The sequence below is a fragment of the Bubalus bubalis genome, chromosome 20 (assembly GCF_019923935.1).
Source record: "Bubalus bubalis isolate 160015118507 breed Murrah chromosome 20, NDDB_SH_1, whole genome shotgun sequence".
Classification (NCBI taxonomy): Eukaryota; Metazoa; Chordata; class Mammalia; order Artiodactyla; family Bovidae; genus Bubalus; species Bubalus bubalis.
The window spans coordinates 23,988,681-24,009,447 of record NC_059176.1 but is presented as its reverse complement, the minus strand read 5'-3'; the positions used below and the strand labels follow the sequence as shown (position 1 = coordinate 24,009,447).

At 39.4% G+C, this 20,767-nt stretch overlaps 1 long non-coding RNA gene across 4 annotated transcripts; it reads right to left on the bottom strand.

Moving 5' to 3' along the window:
• Nucleotides 1-805: 805 nt before the first annotated feature.
• Nucleotides 806-6,284, bottom strand: LOC123330812. Of its 4 annotated transcripts, none has more exons than XR_006546982.2 (3): nt 4,488-6,284; nt 3,067-3,275; nt 806-1,049 (listed from the first exon to the last, which is right to left on the bottom strand). It is a non-coding gene; the product is annotated as an uncharacterized LOC123330812 (long non-coding RNA). The 4 variants fall into 4 exon arrangements; XR_006546981.2 differs by lacking the exon at nt 4,488-6,284 and adding an exon at nt 4,021-4,481; XR_006546984.2 differs by lacking the exon at nt 4,488-6,284 and adding an exon at nt 4,140-4,481.
• Between the last annotated feature and the right edge of the window lie 14,483 nt (nt 6,285-20,767).

Here is a 20,767-nt window from a genome sequence, read left to right as displayed (position 1 = left end):
GAAGAGCTGCTTTAATTAACCATTATACCACAGATGTTATTGATTTTTTTTTTCAAATCTGGTTGAAACATCATTGTGCTGGATCATGGCCAAAACTAAGGCCTGAATTTGTGTGTGTGTGTGTGCTGCTTTTACTCCTTCTGCATACCTTATTAGTCTCCATGTCTGTTAAGTGCAATCCTTCATATTAACTCGGAAAATATAGAATTGATTTTTAGCCTAGCAGCCGTGATCTAAGGGCTCCTAATTTGAAATCTGTAAACCTCAGTTGCTGAGGAAGTCTTTCTGCTGTGACTCTACACTTTCTTGAAGTAAGCTTTTTATTCTTTAATTTAAAAAAGAAATCTCCCTCTGCCTTTTACTCTCTCTTTCTCACACACAATTGGAGGTTTTCCAGGGACATGACCCGTTCTTTGCATTTTGAACATGCTCATCATGAAAGGTTCCCAAAGGCTTACTCTTATCTGTCTAGAATGTGTGACCTGCAACATGGACCTTAGGAAGATTTGAAACTGACCAGTCTCCATTCTTGCAGTATTTTGAGGGAAATGTGGAAGAGCTTGAGCCACATTCACTTTGTGCAAATTGCAGGATATTAGAAGCGACAGGGCATCTGCATTCCTTTTACAGTCTGCCTTCCAGTGATGATAAACCTCAAGGACCAAACAATCACAGTGGGTTCCCAAATTCTGATAAGGTTTCTGTGAGTTTAGTGATACGTGCTTTAAACATAATTTGAAGCTTTTAAAATACTGTAATGGCAGCTCTTGACCTTTAAAAAAAAAAAATCACAGGGAGCAAGAGGTGGTGAAAAATGTTTATTTACTCTGCATTAGTGGCTAAACTCTCATGCTTTTCTAGAACCGGTAGTTCCTTTATACTTGGGAACTCACGCATGTCACCCCCATTCTTCCAACACGAACCAGACAGGCCCACTTGAGCTGGAGAAACAATGGCCCACAGTCAGTCCTATGCCTCAGTGAGAAACAACAATGCAGTCCTCTTGACAAATTCTGGCGTCAGGAGTGGAATCTTGCAGTTCAACATGTCTGCTGAACAGAAGTTGGAAAAAAGAAAAGATCATCTTGTAAACAATTAATTAATGTTTGTCATGAATTATCATTTTTACTTCCTTCTCAAGAGGCTCAAAGGGAATCAAAAGGCATTTTTGCAGGTGGTGGCATTCAAAGTAAGGGCAATCAAAGGTTTGAGAGCCGAGGCACAGCACTCCGCGCCTCGAAGGGTGAATGGTGCTAGGATTAGAGCACAGCGGGGGGTTGAGGGCTTCAGGTGTGAAGCTTAATGTTTGTGATCAGCAAAAAAAGTCTTGAATTTATCTAAACTGCTCTTCTGCTAACAGTACTTCTAGCACATAAATGTTCTGAAACTGACAAGTGTTCTCATTGCTCTTCTAATGCAAACATGATCTGCATTTGAAAGATGCATCCTTTTGCCTAATTTAGAATGTGCATCACAAAGAGCATTAGATGATGACCCCACAAAGCGATAGCACACACACATACCACACACACTCAGACACACATACACACATACTCCAGACATGCCCGCTGAGTGCATATAACACACATGCAAACCATGTCTTTCTTGCCTGGATCTTCTCTGGAGCTTCCAGTGAGGATCCTGCTTGTCTAGAGTACTAAACCAGAGGTTGAAAACTAGGAGACTCAATAGCCATCTGACCAGTGAGTCCCTCTGAATTCTCTCCATGAATAATTCCTTTTCATTTGGTTTGAATCATTACCTAGAATGTAGCATGCTGCATTTTAATTTACAGTCTTTCTCCTGCCTCCCCCTACCTCTTCTAACAGTAGAAAGGTATCAACACATAAAAATTTGGAACATGCACATACACACAACCAATAATATTAAAATGTACTGAAGAATTGTTAAGTAATGTTTGCAACCCCTAGAACCAAAGACCAAGACAGGCATTGTTGATGGTGAGAAGGTTGCTAACATCCATAGAAATGCATCTGATCGCTTAATGAATCCCCTCCATAATCTACTGCTGAACTCTCAATACTGATTTTCTCTCTTTATGTCATCAAGATGCGTCACCTACTAGAAGAGCTCTAAAAAGAAAGACTAAGTGAAGGGTTGATAAGACAGGACGGGGTGAAAGGCAAAATTTGGAAGAACTAAGGTCAACCTAAGATTGTTGAGTTAATTTTTAACCTAACCTTCCAAATTCCTCATTATCCCATGGTACCTACCCATTTTCTGTTGTGCGTTTATAGTTTATATTCTCTGTAGTATTCATTAACCATAATTTAATAAACACAGCTTCTTGGGGCATCAAGCTGTCTCTTTCCCAGTGGAGTCTGAGGGGCAAAGATGATAAAGGGAAATACAGGCTTACAGTTGCTTTCTTTTGCCTTGGCTTCTCTGGAGTGAACAAAACTGAGCACTGCTCTGAGCTTTGTGGTCACCATCCTTGACTATTTCTAATGATGTTTTCCTTTGAATCCAAATTTGGAACATAAAACTGTGGACTGAAGACCCTCAGTAACTAGAGAAGAGCTTGGGTAAAAGGGCCAAATTGGGGGACAAGGGGCATGAAAGGAATTTTAGGAAGTTTAGAAACGAAAGGGACCCAGAAGGAAAAAAAAACCAGCACAACCTCTGAGACAGAGTGGAGGTTAAGGAGCCCCTTTCTTCAAATTTCTGGAAACTCTGGTTTAACTTTGAAGAGTGGGTAAAATGACCAGAAAAAGTAAATTGTTCATAATTATCAAAGTTCTTCAAACCTAGAGCCCTTCCGAAGTGTTTAGTTGGTTCTCCACTTTTTGTAAAGATGTTAAAATTCAAAGCCTAATGCCAACTGCTTTAGAATCACAGATGAAAATTGTGAAAATAAAGTAGCAATAGTTGCGAATAAACTGAAAAGAGTTCCTGACGTTCAGGACCCAGTATAGAAAGGAACATTTTTGACCAGTGTCAGTAACATTAGGGTTGTTTCCTGGTCCTAGGATCCTGGACCTTTGCCAGAGTCTGTGGCTCTGCCTGGTGGCCTGCCCCATGCCCACACTGCGTCTCTGAACCTACCTCATGTCCCCCCGATCCCTTGCTTAACCATACGCTCCATGGCGTGCTGTCTCCAGGACAGATCATTTGTTTGAGGAATACAGAAGGCCACCTTTATTCCATGCCTGTCCCATACCAGGCTCAAAGCCATGTTCTGTCCTTTCTTCCCACTGCTTTGGATGGCTGAGGTGGCATGCACTAGTGGGTATGGAAGGTGGGTGCTGAAAAGTCTGCAAAAGAGTAAAAAAATGGAAACTCTGTGTGGCTTGTATTGGTTCAATTGATCAGGCTCTAACTGGAAAATGTTTTACCAGAGGATGAGTATTTGCAAAGTTAAGAGCATTCATCGTCAAAATAAATAACACTGCCAAATCCAACCCTTTAAAAAATGTACAAAAATGTATTAGTCCAATGCCCTCTCCCTACCAGGAATAACAGATTGAAAAGTAGATGGCAATGATTTTTCACGTTTTTTTTTTCACTGTAAACAAATACAAATATTTAGCTGCAAGTTGCATTAACCCAAAGTGACAAAGAATAGTTTAAAGAGCTTTACTAGGAATATATGAACTTCCTCCCATAGCAGAAAAACAGTGTTTTTGAAATAAGTCCTCCTGTAAATTACTAATAAATGCCCCCCTGCCAAAACCACCCAAGAATGAGTTGATGATGAGCGAATTAAAAATTGTCACCACTTAAACAGCTCTCCTGGTTGGATATGTCTTTGCCAAATGGGTTGACCTTTCTAGGACTTCAGTCTGCAGTGAGAGGTCCCACCCACCCTGTTACTATTTTAAGGAGATCTGTAAAAGCTCCTTCTTTGGCTTCTCTCCTCCCTCCACCCCCTTATGCCACCACTGTGTGCTAGTCCTTGAAATTAATCAAGGGCCCCTTCTGGGGAAGGGATTCCTCTTGGAGAGAGAAACGGAACTGGACACTTCTCTGCCTTCCCACGTCCCCTCTCCCTGCCAGGACCTGCTCCCATAGCTTCCCAGACAAAGCCCCAAGGACTCTGGAGGTGGGGGTGGGGGGAGGCTGCTAGAAGCTGGAGACCTGTCTTTGCCAGACAGCTGCTGTTTGAACCCAGCTCTGACCGTAAAATCAAAAGCGGGTCCGAGGGAAGCGGTAAACACTGTGCACTGAGCCTTTTGAAGGCAGCTGATGCCTCATTTGGGGTGACATGTTGTGGCTGATGAGTGTGGATGATGTGGGGTTTTCGATAAGTGCCTCATCAGTACCCTCATCATGCTCGTGTTGCCCCGCCGCGGCGTGTGCCCTGACTTGATTGTAATTGCCCGAATCTGCTCCTGCTGCTCGGGCGCGCACAGTAATATGCAATAAAACAGCGAGAAGTGAATGTTAACCATCTGAGTTCTGACACGGCAGCTCTGCAGTTCAAGATCTCCATTAAGGACCAAGAAAAAAAATAAAAAATTAAAAACCTGTAAGAAAAGAAGGAATAATTCCCAGGGTCTGCTGCTGCGATCAAAGGGAAAGTCCAGAAATGAAGGTGCTATTTAGCCTTCCTAGGTCCTCCCAGGTAGAGACGAACAGATAGTTTGCTGGTATTTATTTATTTATCATTTAATTTTTTGATCCCAGGTGTCCCTGCTTTTGCTCATTAGCTAATAGCTGTGCTGCCATTTGCCTCTTCCCAGGTGTGGATGGTGGTCCACCTTCGGCAGGGTGAGAAAGCCTCCAGTCTGTCAGTGCCCGGGCTCTGCAGCGGCTTGTTTTAGATGCTAAACTTCCAAGAGCCAATTTTTAGCAACTCCAAGAGGCAGACACCTGAAGCAGGGTTTGGTCAAGTCACAAACTGCTGCTAGGCTTGGTTGTCAACTTCACTAACATGCAGAGTGACAAAAGTTATCCCCTGTTCTTTTTACCATCATCACATACCATGGAAGCCTCATTCAATACTTTGAAATTAAATAGTATCCAGGGCTCCTAGAAACTGACTTTGAGAAGCGACGTGGTCCTCAGGACTGCGTTTCATCTTCAGTTTTAAGCAAGTCTGAACAAGGAGACCTCAGTCAAGTGCCCATGTAGGGAGTGCCTTTCCTTTCTCAGGTGAAATAGGCTGAATGGTGGGGGAGGGGAGGGGTTGTGGTATATTTTTAAAGAATTTTCTTAGTCAAGTTTGGACTTTGCACAAACGTTTCATTTTCAGCTTAGGTCTAGGGGTAAATATGCACACTTGAAAATCTAATTTTATATTATGAACCTACTTTTCTTAGCATACTCCCTTTTCTTCTACCCTGGAAGGAACAGTAATTGCTTATCATTTAGTGGTAAAAGCTACTCTCCAACCTATTGTCTTCTTAGTAGTACTTCTTAAAGTATCTTGAAGAAAATACCATATTCTTTGCAGTTTCCTGTTAATTGAGTTCTTTGGGAGCCAGTGGCAATGGTAACTTCAAGGATGAGATTTTAATTACATATGGAAACCTTTACCATTGTTTTTCATTTTAAAGTAAGTAGCATTTGCTTGAAAGCATTTATTCATTTTTCCCCCCATCTCCTCATTTCCAGTAGCAGTGTCTTTTCAGAACTTTACAAATGCTGTTTGTTTGGACTGTGGGTTTTCTCCTGGCTTTAAAAAAAAAAAAGCTGAACATGTGAAACTAATGAATTCAGCCTGCACTCCCACTTGGAAGCCGCTATACAGATGGAGTTTCATTAACTGTTTCAATATCTGTATCAGTAACTGCTCCAGAGAAACAATTCCTGCTCACATGGATAATTAACAGAGCACTGAACGGGACAAGACCACCTCTTACTGTAACTACCTGGGCCTTGCTTTGCTAAACCGTCAGGGTTCATTCACCCTTCCTGTCTGTGCTTGCCCAAAGCTCATCTTTCTATGGGGTCACTGACCGCTTCTGCACAACTGTTGCAGCCCACCACCGGCTCTTGCCTATATTCCTGGGGTGATTTGGGTCTTGGGTCTACACAGAAGAGAAATCACCCTGTACTTGGGACCCTCAATAACGCTGTAGGAGGCAGCCTTCCGCTCCACCTCAAAGACATGCCCTAGCCCGGTGCCTGGCAGACCCTCTCTTTGATAATAATGGCTTTATCCATCTTTTATTATGAGGCAAGTTTTAACTCTTCATTTTGGGTTCAAATTCCCATGTAAGGTCATTACACTCGAACTTTTAAGATTCTCCCCCTCAGCCCTGCAAATTCAGGTAGAAAGATATTTCAGTTCTTGTCTGCCTTAACCAGGTGTGCAATGTTAGCAGGGCTGTGCTTTCTCACAGCTGTTGCTTTTTATCCAAGAAGTGGCTGTATTTCAGAGGTGGGTGATTCCGGTGTAGGGTTCTGGCTCTTATTATCTTGGGCATTATATGGCATCTTATAAAAGATGTTTCCTTAACAGGTGATACGCACATGAAGGAATAGTAAGATTTTTAATCTCCTAAAGGCAGACACATTAAATGAATACAATTTGAAAACAGGATTTTAAAAAAGCTACAAGAGTAATAATAATTGTGTCAGAAAAGCAAAAATGGATAAACTGAGTGAAATACACAATTTTCAATGAAAGTGAGAGGACCCAAAATCAGGAGAATACTTTGTGAAAGAAGTTAAGCCAGGAAATGGTATGTAGGAATGTAGAAACTGATGTTCGTGTCATTTTTCAAAAACCGATTTTAGAGAATTTGCAAATAAGCAAATTATAAGCAATTTTTCAAATATATTGCTGCAAAGGAGGTTTTTAAGTTACTTTCTTAACTAATATCCATCCAGTTAGTACGGTAGCTCAGAGAAGTAGTAAATTGAAAAGAAGTTACATAGAACTCTGTAGATGTAAAATATGTATGAGGTTTATTTTGGATGTTCTACTTTGTATTGGGGGTATGGCTGACTGACAGTGTTGTGATAGTTTCAGATGAACAGCTAAGGGACTCAGCCATACATATACGTGGGTCCATTCTGTGCCTATCTTCCCTCCCATCCAGGCTGCCACATAACTTTGAGCAGATTTCCCTTGTTATCCATTGAAGATATAGCAGTGTGTACATGTCCATCCCAAAGTCCCTAACTCTCCCTCCCCCCTACCAACCAGCAACCACAAGTTCATTCTCTAAGTCTATGAGCTTTTAAATGCATGTTCCTTCAAGTATCGCGTGTATGCACACACACTGTGCACTGTGTGTGTATTCACTTACATTTAGATTTTGCAAGAGAGTTTCTTCTCAAAAGTAGTTCTCTGCTATAGCAATTAAGAGAAAATTGTGAAAGGAGGAAAATGAATTCTGAAATGCAAAAGGCTTTTATTAAATGGCAGGTTTAATCACTAAGAATGCGTAAGTCAGCTTGTGGATGGTGTGCCTTAGAGAACCTGATTGGACTCAGGCTGGTAAGTCCCGGCTGTGAATTCTGCACAAGATGAAGGATGTGCAAAAACTGCAGCATCAACAGTTCATTTCAAAAAGCTTCCAGAAAAAAAAAAACAAAAAACAACCCAACCCTGCAGTCACATTTCAGCATTAATAGATGGGGTTGCCATGGGCACCGGAGAGAAGCTGGGGATAAGGAGTGCTGCCTGAAGTTCCTCATGGGGGATGGGTGAGAGCAGGAGGCACATATGTAGGGCTGGGCATCAGGAGCTGAAGGGCAGAATCATCATTCCATGAAAGTGAAAGTGAAGCCGCTCAGTCCTGTCCAACTCTTTGCTACCCTGTGGACTGTAGCCTACCAGGCTCCTCAGTCCATGGGATTCTCCAGGCAAGAATACTAGAGTGGGTTGCCATTTCCTTCTCCAGGGCATCTTCCTGACCCAGGGATCGAACTCAGGTCTCCCACATTGCAGGCAGATGCTTTAACCTCTGAGCCACCAGGAAAGCCCCATCATTCCATGGGACCTCCCCAAATGTCGTGTACTATTGCCCAGTGGAAGAGAATGGGTGTGTACACTTGTGACATGCCCGTGAAGTGAGAACTGACTGGTACCCTGGAATTTATAGACAGAGAAACTGAAGCTCCTAACTCTGGGATTATGACTAGGGTGAGGGAAACAATTGGTGATCCAATGTACTTGCCCAGGTGCTAGTCCTGCCCCCATGTGCTGTTGTTTAGGGAAGTTACTGGCTGTTGCTGCTAAGTTGCTTCAGTCGTGTCCGACTGGCTAGTCACTCGCAAATCCTTCTGGATTGCTGATTAACTGAGGTCAGAATGAACCCTCAAGCTGGAAATACAGACAGAATTTGGTAAGCTCATGTGGCCCTAGACCTAAACCAGCAAAAAGCATCAGGGAAGAATGTAGTTTCTTCCAGAGCCAAATACAGAACGTACATTTGTTCAAGGAGAAGTTTAGGGTAGTCCAAATAAATCAGCTATCCTGATGGAGGTCCCGATTGCCTGCCGCAGCCTAGACAGACCCCAGAGGGCCAGCAATAACATGTACCCTCAGCTGAGAATCACTGTCTTATTATCTTCCATTCCATGAACATTTAGAAGGAGCTTTATTGATTAATGGTAAATTCACAGTGTAGAGTCTGTATTAGCCTTGTAAGGAGAATGTCTTAAAGAAAATGAAAACAGTAGGGAAAATGGCATCTGAGCGAAAAGGAGCAAATATCCGAACATCAATGAATAAGACATTCCCATCTTTCCTACCTAAACCTGGGACAAAAGAGACTAGTGAGGGATCTGAGTTTTATTTCTTTTCTTTTAGCCAATGGAGAGAACTTTTCAAGAAAAAGAAATCCATGGAATAAACTAGAAATGTGCCTTAAGACAGACAAAGGGGATGCAAAATTAAATTCTTGATGTGAAAGGAAAGGCACAATGAAGGCATCTAGATGAGATACCTTTGGAGAAAATTTCAATTTCACTGTTTCTTTTCTTACTTGCTTGCTTTATTTTTTTCACAGATATGCTCTGTGGAACGCCTGAAAGGCTTTGTATTATTTCTTATTTTCTTTCTTTTTTTACTATGTGGTATACATTCTTTTTTTTTTTATCTTCCTTCTGATGTTGAAGCGGTTCCCATTTTTCTAGTTTTGTTTCTGACACCTAACTGTGCCCAACAATACCTTCCATTGAATTCTTTCTTTCATCTGTTCCATTTCTCTTATTTCCTTCATCCCTCCTCTTCCTTCACCTCCTATTTACCTCTTATTAACCCTTGGTGTTCCAGGTATATTGTGACTCTCATAATGATACTTTCCTCTTTTCTTTTTCAAAGTCCAACCTATTTTTCTACATAAGCTCAAGTTTCCTGCCGTGATTCTATCTAACCAGGTCTGTGGACTCAGTCTTGCAAATAGTGAACTCATATTAATTTACTATATGTTATATAATTTTGCCTATATTTTGAGGTGTTTATAAGAGGTTATTCTCTTTGGGAGAATAAAGTTTACTTTAATCTGGGTGTAGAACAACTCTACAAACTTTATATTGTATCAATATAAGCTTTATATTGTATTAATTTTCTAAGTCAGTGACTTCCAAGGGTCTCTGACCCTATATTATGATGTGGCTTGGATATGGACATAATGTCTTCTGCCAATTTTTCATATCATTTTTATTATGGAAGGATAATCAGTATTTCATTGAGTGACATTTATGTCAGGAAAACAGATCTTTAGGAAGCTAAATTTATGAGATATCAACTAAAATTTTAAATTGCCACTTTTCAGTATTGCTTTTCAGTATCAGAGCTCTTCCAGACACATACATATCCATGACATTTGGGTGCATTCACAGTTTTTCAGCATGAAAATCCCAAATTTATGAATGAGAGTTATAATACTCAGGAACAAAGGGAAAAGTATTGTTTTTGAAAAACAGGGATTATGTTTGCTTGTGAATGTGGAAGATGTAAGCTTTTCTTTAATATCATCTAATATAAAGTCAAAGAAGATGTAAAATTCAAATGTACTTATTTATCAGACAGAAGTATTCCTTTAAATCTACCCAGGAATTTTTCTTTTAACTCTAAGATTAAATATTCTGAGTTTACCTCACAAAAATCTCTGTAAGTTAAGGAACTTGTTGGAAAATTGATTACTGTGGCAATATATTTTGCATGAATCAGCAATGAAATTTTTACAAACCTAATCAACTTGGAAATTGCTTTTTTTGTGTGGTCTTTTCTACTTTGGACATAAGCCTTAGGAAAGCACCTTTATTTTTTTCCTTTAGAAGAAAAAGTTCTTTTATGGTACAACATAGAAATAAGTTTTTACTTTATAAAACATTTATAAAAGTAAAGCCTGGAATGAATAGACATTTTGAAAAAATTCGGGAAGGACATTTTGGCTGCACTTCAATGGTAAAGATGTGTTGTTTTTGTGACAATACAGTCATGCATTCCACCTAACTTACTCTAGGTCATTAAGCAGAGAAAATTTTAAATAAATGAAATAAATGATCTTGATTAAAAGTCTATATTCCAAATTAAAGTGAAATGTGAAATATCTAGGAAATCTTAGAAACTTTTTAAAGTAAAATTTTGTACATGATAATGTTTTTCAAATTCAGAAACTCCATTAACTCCACAGGCTCCTATACCATTAAAAATCATGGAATAGAGAATTGATCCTCACCACACTAAGGTAGCCACAAAACTGAAAATAGAGTCATGTTTTTCAAAATATTTGTTCATGACACACAGATGATTTTTTTGCAATATAAGTAGTCATGTTTAATGGCAAAATGCATATTTCTAAAAACTTATAAGAAAGTTTTATGGGAAATGATTTTCTGTCTTGGGAAGTTTCTTTTCCCTTTAGTATTCTCTTCCTGTATTTTCTTAGTTGTCATTTGCATCATAAACTTTCATCAGTTGGACTTAATATTTTTATTTCCACTGTGCTCTAGGAGAGAGTTTTAGTAGAAATGTATTGCAAAGCCAGTGAGTTTGAGGCATGGCTTTTCTTTTATTCATGAATTCGGAGGTATTGTTCCAGTAAAATATGCTTTCAGGATTGCTGAGGGGATCATATTCTTTTAATAGGCAACAGTAATTTTCTCCAACTACATTATGCCTCTCTGTGTCAGTCTAATAATTATATGCTATCAGTTTTGTGTCATTTCCTCGGGGATTCCCTGTCTGCTATCCACCACTTTTGACTGTTTTACTTCATTCAGCATACTCTCTAATTGCCATATCAAAGGTTTACTTGAACTCATTTTTAAGGATAATGCATTTGATCATAAAATCAAGCATTTGCAGTTGAATATGCATTTATGTCAAACTTATAGCTTTAAATTTCACTTAGGGAAAAAGCCTCATATTTTAATGCAGGTTTTGAATGCAGATTTACTATAAAATAAGTGAATAATAATGCCGGGTTATTTTGGAAAGTGTTCTTTTATGCAATTGCTGCATTTAATACAGTCACAAAATGGCAGCCCAACAGGTGGTCTTTTCAGAGTGTTAAGCCACAACAATCAGGACAAAAAGGACACCAGAATCTAATGTTCTTCAGAATTTAAAAAGCTGTTCACTTTCTTTTGTTAATTTTCAGATTTAGCCATGTTCATTATTGTCGGGTCCCAAATGCAGGACATTCTTTTTTGACATTTTGCCCTAAATAGACACTGACCGAGGCTGACTCTCCAACTAGCTGTTTTGTCACACGCAAGCGGAAACTAGTCGTGAACAATGAGTGGGCATTCTTGGTTCTTAAATGGCTAAGGAAAGGACCAGTTTTGACACATTGCAAATCTGGCAAAGTCTGGGTTAACAAAAGTGTGTTTGACAAAAGATGAAGTTTCTTTTCCTATATTTTCCCCCAAAGTATTTAATTATGTGGTAATGCATTTTCTTCTTCTTCGCCTGGAGGATTATATGCCCTAGTGACAGGTCCATTCACTCTCTGAGGTTATCGTGTAGAATCATGGACCATACCATTCAAAAGCCTTCTTTAGCAAGAAACTATGCTTTAACTAATAGTTATTCACTAAAGGGAGAAGGACTCCGAAAATATATAATTTCATTGTTGCATTATTGTTACTTTATAATAGTAGAATTTTGTAAGGTAAAGTTGTTTGAGAAACTTCTCAGAAAATTGATAAATACGGCAATATATCTTTCTAAGCCAAAGAGCAGGCTACATTAAATAACACTGTGAAGGATTTGAGTTTATAAATGCTCAAGTGAATGAAAGAAGGATAAAAGAAAACAACTTTTATACTTAAGTTCAAGACTTAAAGTATACATTAGAGTCAGTTGTAAATATCTTCGTCACTGGAAAGTCCTCTTAAATTGAGGCTTGAAATACTAATATATATAAAGCATGGCATTGTTTATATTTCCATAAAGCTAAATAATCCTCCACTTAGAGAAAGAGGCAAGTGATAGGTATTTGTGAGAAGAATATGTAGATCTTATGATATGAATAAATTAGCATATTTGTAATAAATTGCCATTCATTTGCCATAAATAAATAAGTTAAATAGCTGAAATGGTTTTATCTGGGTAGTGTCATAGAAAGAAAGAAGCAATAATAACATCTTATCCTTCAGGGTTTTAAGTTTTATTTAAAAACACAACTTAAGGAGAGTTCTGGGCTGTGCCAGATTCAATCAAATCACCCTTATCTTCTGTATCAGCTGTTCAAAGGTACTGATGCTCAGAAGGGTGAACCTGAAGCTTCTGGACTTCTGACTTATCTGCACTATCATCAGAAAAAGATTTCATTACATCTGGCAGAGTTTTTTTTTTAATTTCTTTATATTATTAAATCTTAATCCTTGGCAATAAATACTGTGTGTATTGTAAGTGGGACTTTTACAGACAGTTTTATTTTTCCATGGTATGTTTAAAAAAAAAATTTTTGGCATATAGATGCTTTAGTTGTGTTATTTTCTGCAGTACCACAAAGTGAATCAGTTATACATATACATATACATATATCCCCTCTTTTCTAGATTTCCTTCCCACTTTGGTCACCACAGAGCATGAGTAGAGTTCCCTTTGCCATACAGTAGATTTTTATTAGTGATCTATTTTATACACTAGTAGCATATGTATGTCAATGTGCTTTGTGGCTCAGTTGTGTCCAACTCGTTGTAACCACGTGGACTGCAGCCCACCAGGCTCCTCTATCCATGGGATTCTCTAGGCAAGAATACTGAAATGGGTTGCCATGCCCTCCTCCAGGGGATCGTCCCAACCCAAGGATAGAACCCAGGTCTCCCACATCGCAGGCAGATTCTTTACCGTCTGAGCCACCAGGGGAGCTCATATACGTCAGTACCAATCTCCCAATTCCTCATACCCCCTTCCCCCACTTGGTATCCATAAGTTTGTTCTCTTCATTTATGTCTCTCTTTCTGCTTTACAAGTAAGTCCATCTGTACCATTTTTCTAAATTCCTCAGATAAGTGATTTTATTCGATTTTTGTTTTTTCTTTCTAACTTCTTTCACTCTGTGTGACAGTCTCCATGCCTATCCATGTCTCTAAAAATGGCACCATTTCTTTCATTTTTATGGCTGAGAGTGAAAAAGTTGGCTGAAAGCTCAACATTCAAAAAACTAAGATCATGGCATCCAGTCCCATCACTTCCTGGCAAATAGATGGGGAAGCAGTGGCTGACTTTATTTTGGGGGGCCCCAAAATCACTGCCGATGATGACTGTAGCCATGATATTAAAAGATGCTTAATCCTTGGAAGGAAAGTTATGACCAACCTACACAGCATATTAAAAAGCAGAGACATTAGTTTGCCAACAAAGGTCTAGTCAATGCTATGGTTTTTCCAGTAGTCATGTATGGATGTGAGAGTTGGACTATAAAGAAGGCTGAGTGCCAAAGAATTGATGCTTTTAAACTGTGGTGTTGGAGAAGACTCTTTTTTTTTTTTTTAGATGAATAAGCAAGGAATTTATTTTTTTTTTTAATTTTATTTTATTTTTTAACTTTACAATATTGTATTGGTTTTGCCATATATCAAAATGAATCCACCACAGGTATACATGTGTTCCCCATCCTGAACCCTCCTCCCTCCTCCCTCCCCATACCATCCCTCTGGGTCCTCCCAGTGTACCAGCCCCAAACATCCAGTATCGTGCATCGAACCTGGACCGGCGACTCGTTTCATATATGATATTATACATGTTTCAATGCCTTTCTCCCAAATCATCCCACCCTCTCCCTCTCCCACAGAGTCCAAAAGACTGTTCTATACATCAGTGTCTCTTTTGCTGTCTCGTATACAGGGTTATTGTTACCATCTTTCTAAATTCCATATATATGCATTAGTATACTGTATTGGTGTTTTTCTTTCTGGCTTACTTCACTCTGTATAATAGGCTCCAGTTTCATCCACCTCATTAGAACTGATTCAAATGTATTCTTTTTAATGGCTGAGTAATACTCCATTGTGTACATGTACCATAGCTTTCTTATCCATTCATCTGCTGATGGACATTTAGGTTGCTTCCATGTCCTGGCTGTTATAAACAGTGCTGCGATAAACATTGGGGTACACGTGTGTCTTTCAATTCTGGTTTCCTTGGTGTGTATGCCCAGCAGTGGGATTGCTGGATCATAAGGCAGTTCTATTTCCAGTTTTTTAAGGAATCTCCACACTGTTCTCCAAAGTGGCTGTACTAGTTTGCATTCCCACCAACAGTGTAAGAGGGTTCCCTTTTCTCCACACCCTCTCCAGCATTTATTGCTTGTAGACTTTTGGATTGCAGCCATTCTGACTGGCGTGAAATGGTACCTCATAGTGGTTTTGATTTGCATTTCTCTGATAATGAGTGATGTTGAGCATCTTTTCATGTGTTTGTTAGCCATCTGTCTTCTTTAGAGAAATGTCTATTTAGTTCTTTGGCCCATTTATTGATTGGGTCATTTATTTTTCTGGAATTGAACTGTAGGAGTTGCTTGTATATTTTTGAGATTAGTTGTTTGTCAGTTGCTTAATTTGCTATTATTTTCAGTTGGAGAAGACTCTTGAGAGCCCCTTGGACTGCAAAGAGATCCAACTAGTTCATCCTAAAGGAGATCAGTCCTGAGTGTTCATTGGAAGGACTGATGCTAAAGCTGAAACTCCAGTACTTTGGCCACCTGATGCAAAGAGCTGACTCATTTGAAAAGACCCTGATGCTGGGAAATATTGAAGGTGGGAGAAGAAGGGGATGACAGAGGATGAGATGGTTAGATGGCATCACTGACTCAATGGACATGAGTTTGGGTAAACTCCAAGAGTTGGTGATAGACAGGGAGGCCTGGCATGCTCAGGTCCATGGGGTCATAAAGAGTCGGACACGACTGAGCAACTGAACTGAACTGAATATTCCATTGTATATATATGTACCATGTCTCCTATATCCATTCCTCTGTTCATGGACACTTAGATTACTTTCCTATCCTGGATATTGTAAATAGTGCTGCAATGAACATTGGGGTATATATATCTTTTTGAATTATGGTTTTCTTTGGGTATATGCTGAGGAGTGGGGTTACTGGGTCATACTGAAGTTCTATTTTTAGTTTTTTTGAGGAACCTCCATACTGTTCTCCATATAGAGCCACACAGTCTTTTAAAAATGGAGTTTGTTGTGATGCCCATAGCTTTTATTAGCCTGGCCTAAACAGTTTTTATTCTTCAAGGATCCCAAGACTTTCTGGTTTAGAGAATTTCAGCCTAAAATTCTATCTGATTTTTAAGGTAGACCTAAGTTTTCCCATGTAAATTTGGACTGGCCTCAAAGAAGATCTGGCAAGAAGAGACCAAATGGGTCATGGCCAGTCCAGAAAGTGGTTTACATTATGTTTATAGCTTATATCACTTCCACCCACATTCTGTTGGCCAGAACTTGGTTACATGGTCCCTATCTAACTGCAAAGGAGGTTGAGAAGTGTAGTGTTCCTTTATGTCTAGAGAAACAAAATGGTATTGGTGAATCTCTAATAGATCTCAGCCACAGTGATTTTACTCCAGGTTAGAGATCATTTGCTTTTCCTCCGAATCACTCAGATATTCACGTTTCCAAGCTTGGCCTTCTTTTGCACACAACAAATGTCCATCTAGTCAAGGCTATGGTTTTTCCAGTGGTCATGTATGAATGTGAGAGTTGGACTGTGAAGAAAGCTGAGTGCCAAAGAATTGATGCTTTTGAACTGTGGTGTTGGAGAAGATTCCTGAGAGTCCCTTGGACTGCAAGGAGATCCAAAGTCCATTCTAAAGGAGATCAGCCCTGAGTGTTCTTTGGAAGGACTGATGCTAAAGCTGAAACTCCAGTACTTTGGCCACCTCATGCGAAGAGTTGACTCCTTGGAAAAGACTCTGATGCTGGGAGGGATTGGGGGCAGGAGGAAGAGGGGACAACAGAGGATGAGATGGCTGGATGGCATCACCGACTCGATGGACATGAGTTTGAGTGAACTCCGGGGGATGGTGATGGACAGGGAGGCCTGGCGTGCTGCGATTCGTGGGGTCTCAAAGAGTCGGACATGACTGAGCGACTGAACTGAACTGAACTGAAGTGTCTTGACCTCTCTGGTCTGCATTATAGACTTGGTTGATTGTTAGCACTTAGGATAAAAATGAAAACGTCTTTCCAGTCCTTCCAAAGCATTTATAACTGGTCTGGATTTTGGTGAAACAGCTTTAATTAGCTTCTTCTGGCATAAATAAAGGGAAGAATGTCTCAGTATTTATGTGTGAAAACTGTGGCCTTAAAGTTCTGTATGTGTGTGTGTGTATGTGCTCAGTTGCTCAGTTGTGTCCAGCTCTTTGTGACCTCACAGACTGTAGCCCACCAGACTCCTCTGTCCGTGGGATTTTCCAGGCAAGAACACTGGAGTGGGTTCCCATTTCCTCCTATAGGGGATCTTCCCAACCCAGGGATTGAAACCAGGTCTCTTGCATCTCCTGCACTGGTAGGTGGATTCTTTACCACTGAGCCATCTGGGAAGCCCTTAAACATGTTTAGCTTCATCCAAATGTCAAATCTAAACACACATACACACACTATACATATATACATCCATCCATATATATATATATATATATATTTATGTGTATATATATATAGTAAATTTCTAAGAAAGAAAACCGAAAGGTTCTGAACAGATGTGTTGTCAATGGTGCTGCTATGTTAAGTTGCTTCAGTCATGTCCTACTCTTTGCAACCCTATGGACCATAGACCGCCAGGCTCCTCTGTCCAAGGGATTTTCCAGGCAAGAATACTGAAGTGGGTTGCCAGGCCCTCCTCCAAGGGATCTTCCCATTTTAATGGTACTAATTATAATTCAAAGCAAGATAATAAAGGTGTGATGTTCGATATAGTATATTACTAAAGTGGAAAATATATATTTATTGAAAAAAACTAGAATCAGTGCTATCCACGAACTAATTTGAGTGGACAATGGCTCTCTGGGTTATCAAACATTTATCTATTTACTTACTTTTAACAGATGGTTGTAATTTTTTATCCTTGATTCAAAGTGTAAGAATTCTTCACTGTGAAATTTAACATCATGTATCATTGGAGATGACTGTCCTTTTATTGTGTTCTTGGAGAGTTTGCAGTATATTGTGAAGCTAGAACACTGTGCCATAATTAATTTGGGGAGCTAGTCTACCACATGGACAGAAGCAATTCACTTGCACTTATGAAACTGATTGGTAGGGAGACTCTATTTTACTGCTGAGACCAAATAGATTTTTCATGATATTGTTATGCTAAGCTGAACATCACACCTTTTATGTTCTCTCCATTTGGCCTTGAATAAACATCAGTACAGTAATAATCTAAATGGTTTGCAAGTGGTCATGAGCAGTTGCCCATCTGCTTGGACAGTATTATACAAATCAATTACATGGACATAAAAGCCAAACAAATGTGAGTGAATCAGCAACAGAAATGAAATGGATGAACTCTTAAGTTTTGTTCATCACATATACCCCCTTTAGTAACCAAAGATGGGTAAATTACACTCATTAACCTTGAAAAAATTAGATGATTTGTGCATAATAGGTTTAAAACAATACCTCTCTGTTCCCAGTTGTGATGAGTATTTTGTCCAGCACAGGCATGGTTTAATTAAAGGTCTACAATGGAGATCGTTTCGATATGGTTTGTTCCTTTCTAGAGAGATTATGTCATAAAATTAGCATGTATTTGTTTTCACTCTCTAAAAATCCAATTTCTCAGTTATGCCAGATAAAAGTGAACATTGCCTATCCCAAGAGCAAAGTATGTATTTATTTAATTTTAAAAAATCAGTGCTGAACCAGTGGGTAGGGCCTTAGCTTGATAGAGGCCAAGAGAAACACTGTTTAAGCTTTCTAATGGGTATTTGTCAAGAGAGTCTTAAGCTAGTCATTACTGCCATGAAAAACCTATTAATAGGGAATTCCCTGGTGGTCTGGTGGTTAGGACTCCATGCGTTCAGTGCTGTGAGCCTGTGTTCAATCCCTGGTCAGGAAACTAAGATCCGACATATTGTGCAAAGCCAAAAAACAAACAAAAACGAAGAAACCTTGCATGTTGAGCTAAAATTAAGGCAAAATCTGAAACACTTAGTTTTTCTGAGGATATTCTTCTCCCATAATAGGAGGACTTATTGAGATTACTTTTGCAGCCGTGAGACTGTTGGGGAGATCATTACTGGGAAATCCTGAGAGATGGGTTTTGGATCCTGGTTCTGTTCCTTATAAGACACTTCAACATCATGAATACATGGTGGTTGTCCCCTCCCCTAACAGGGAAACCTTCGGTTTATAGGATCTGGGCTTAAAATCCAGTCACATCCTCTCAGAACTGCTTTGGAGAAAGCCACGGGCCATGAGTTCTCTGAACTGAGGAAAAGCCTATGCATGAATTAACAAGTTTATATTACAGAAAGGGAACATTGTATTGGTGTAGGAATGATTTGATCGCTTGGATTAAAAAGTGGGCTGTGTAAGTGGAGAATTATACCATAGAGGATAGTTAATTTTATGTGTCAAATTGCCGGGGCTGTATTTCTGGGTGTGTGTGTGAGGATGTTTCTGGAAGAGATTACTGTGTGAATCATTGTACTGAGTAAAGAAATTTGCTTTTTCCATTACAGGTGGGCATCATTTGATCTGTTGAGGGCCTGAATAGAACAGAAAGGTGTAGGGAGGGCAAATTTGTTCTCTGTTGAACTATGGAACTTCCATCTCCTGCCTTTGGACCTGGATCCTCATGGTTTTCAGTCCTTTGGGTTTGGACTGAAGATAAACCACCACTGAAGCTTTCCTAGGCCTCTGACTTGCAGATGGCAGATTATTGGACTTCATTCTCCTGAATCATGTGAGCCAATCTCTCTTAATATTAGAATGGTCCAAAAGTTCATTTGGGTTTCTCCATAAGATGTTTTCCACATCTTATGATGTTCATTTCCCAAATGAAATTTTTGGCTAACCCAATATCTATCTGCCTGTCTGCCTATCTCTCTGTCTATGCTATTGACTCTGTTTCTCTGGAAAATACTAATATGTTCTGATATAGACTAATATGTATACCTAAGACATCTCATCAGATGAGCCTGGACAAAAGATACCTTGAATCCCCTTTCTGTGCTGTAAAACTACCTAAAATGATCACAGAAAAACTATTTTCTTTCCATCCCTATTTTTTGTCAATGTTTTCCATTTATTTCATGCTATTTTTTTTTTTTTTGAGGACTAAGTCCGTGCTAGGCACTCTGCTAAAAACCTTGCATCTTTCATGTTCTTCATACCTCCCTTCCTCCCACAGCAGCTTCCGACCTGTGATGTGATGTAAATCTAACATGTTCAAAGCCTTAAATTTTTAGCTTGTTCTGACAGTATGTCTGGGCTATCTTTCTAATTCCCATTTGCCATCTTTCAGTGCATTTTTTTTAACAAGCACCTGCACACATCTTGATTCCTTAATCACTCTGAGTTGTTGCTTACCATTGTTATGTTTTCAAAGCTCTTCATGAATCAGGATTAATCCAGAGGACTTAAGCTTGGCACTGGGGGAGTTAAAACACTTGAGAAGTAGTGTATGTTCTTAATTAATACAGAAAGAAGAATCACTTATAATTTACTAAAAAAAAAAAAAATCCAGTGCTGATCTAAATAACATTTTGGAGTAAATGCGTATGGAGTGAACAGTCTTCTATGGTTCCTCATTCACTGATTCTTCCTGCTGGTGTGAGGGCTGTTCAAAATAGCACTTCACTTTTTGGTTTATTTATTAAGATCCTGCACTCAACTATAAGAAATTAGCCTCCTAGAGATGAATCGCTTTCTACACAGCAAAGAAGAAATCTGTTTCTGTAGCAAAGATGAGAACCCTGCATACATTCCCTAGGCAGACAATAAAGGATCAGATAGATTTATTGCATAGCCTATTCCCCGTGTGAAATAGGGCAGCTGGATGTTTAAGTAATGTGCACTGTAGTGTCTGAAAGAGTGATCTCCTTACTACCCATTAGACATGGGGGACGCCTGAGACGGGAACATGATGGGTTTGGGGGTGAACTTTTAAACTCAAAACTCTTTAGTAATTGAGAAATGGAATGGATTGAAGAAAAGTGTCTCTCCCCATGCAGGATATTCTGAAAGCTAATGGCATAACTGCAAAGGAAGAGACATTGAGAGACCCTAGTCAAGCCCTGTGCCAGATATGTTAAAATCACCCTGCTGCGAGTCACAGCCTTCACTTTAATTATCTGCAGAAAGCTCTGGCAGTGGGAACACCTCTCTTCCCTTCTGTTCTCCTCCAGGGTACCGGCTGCGGCTTTACTG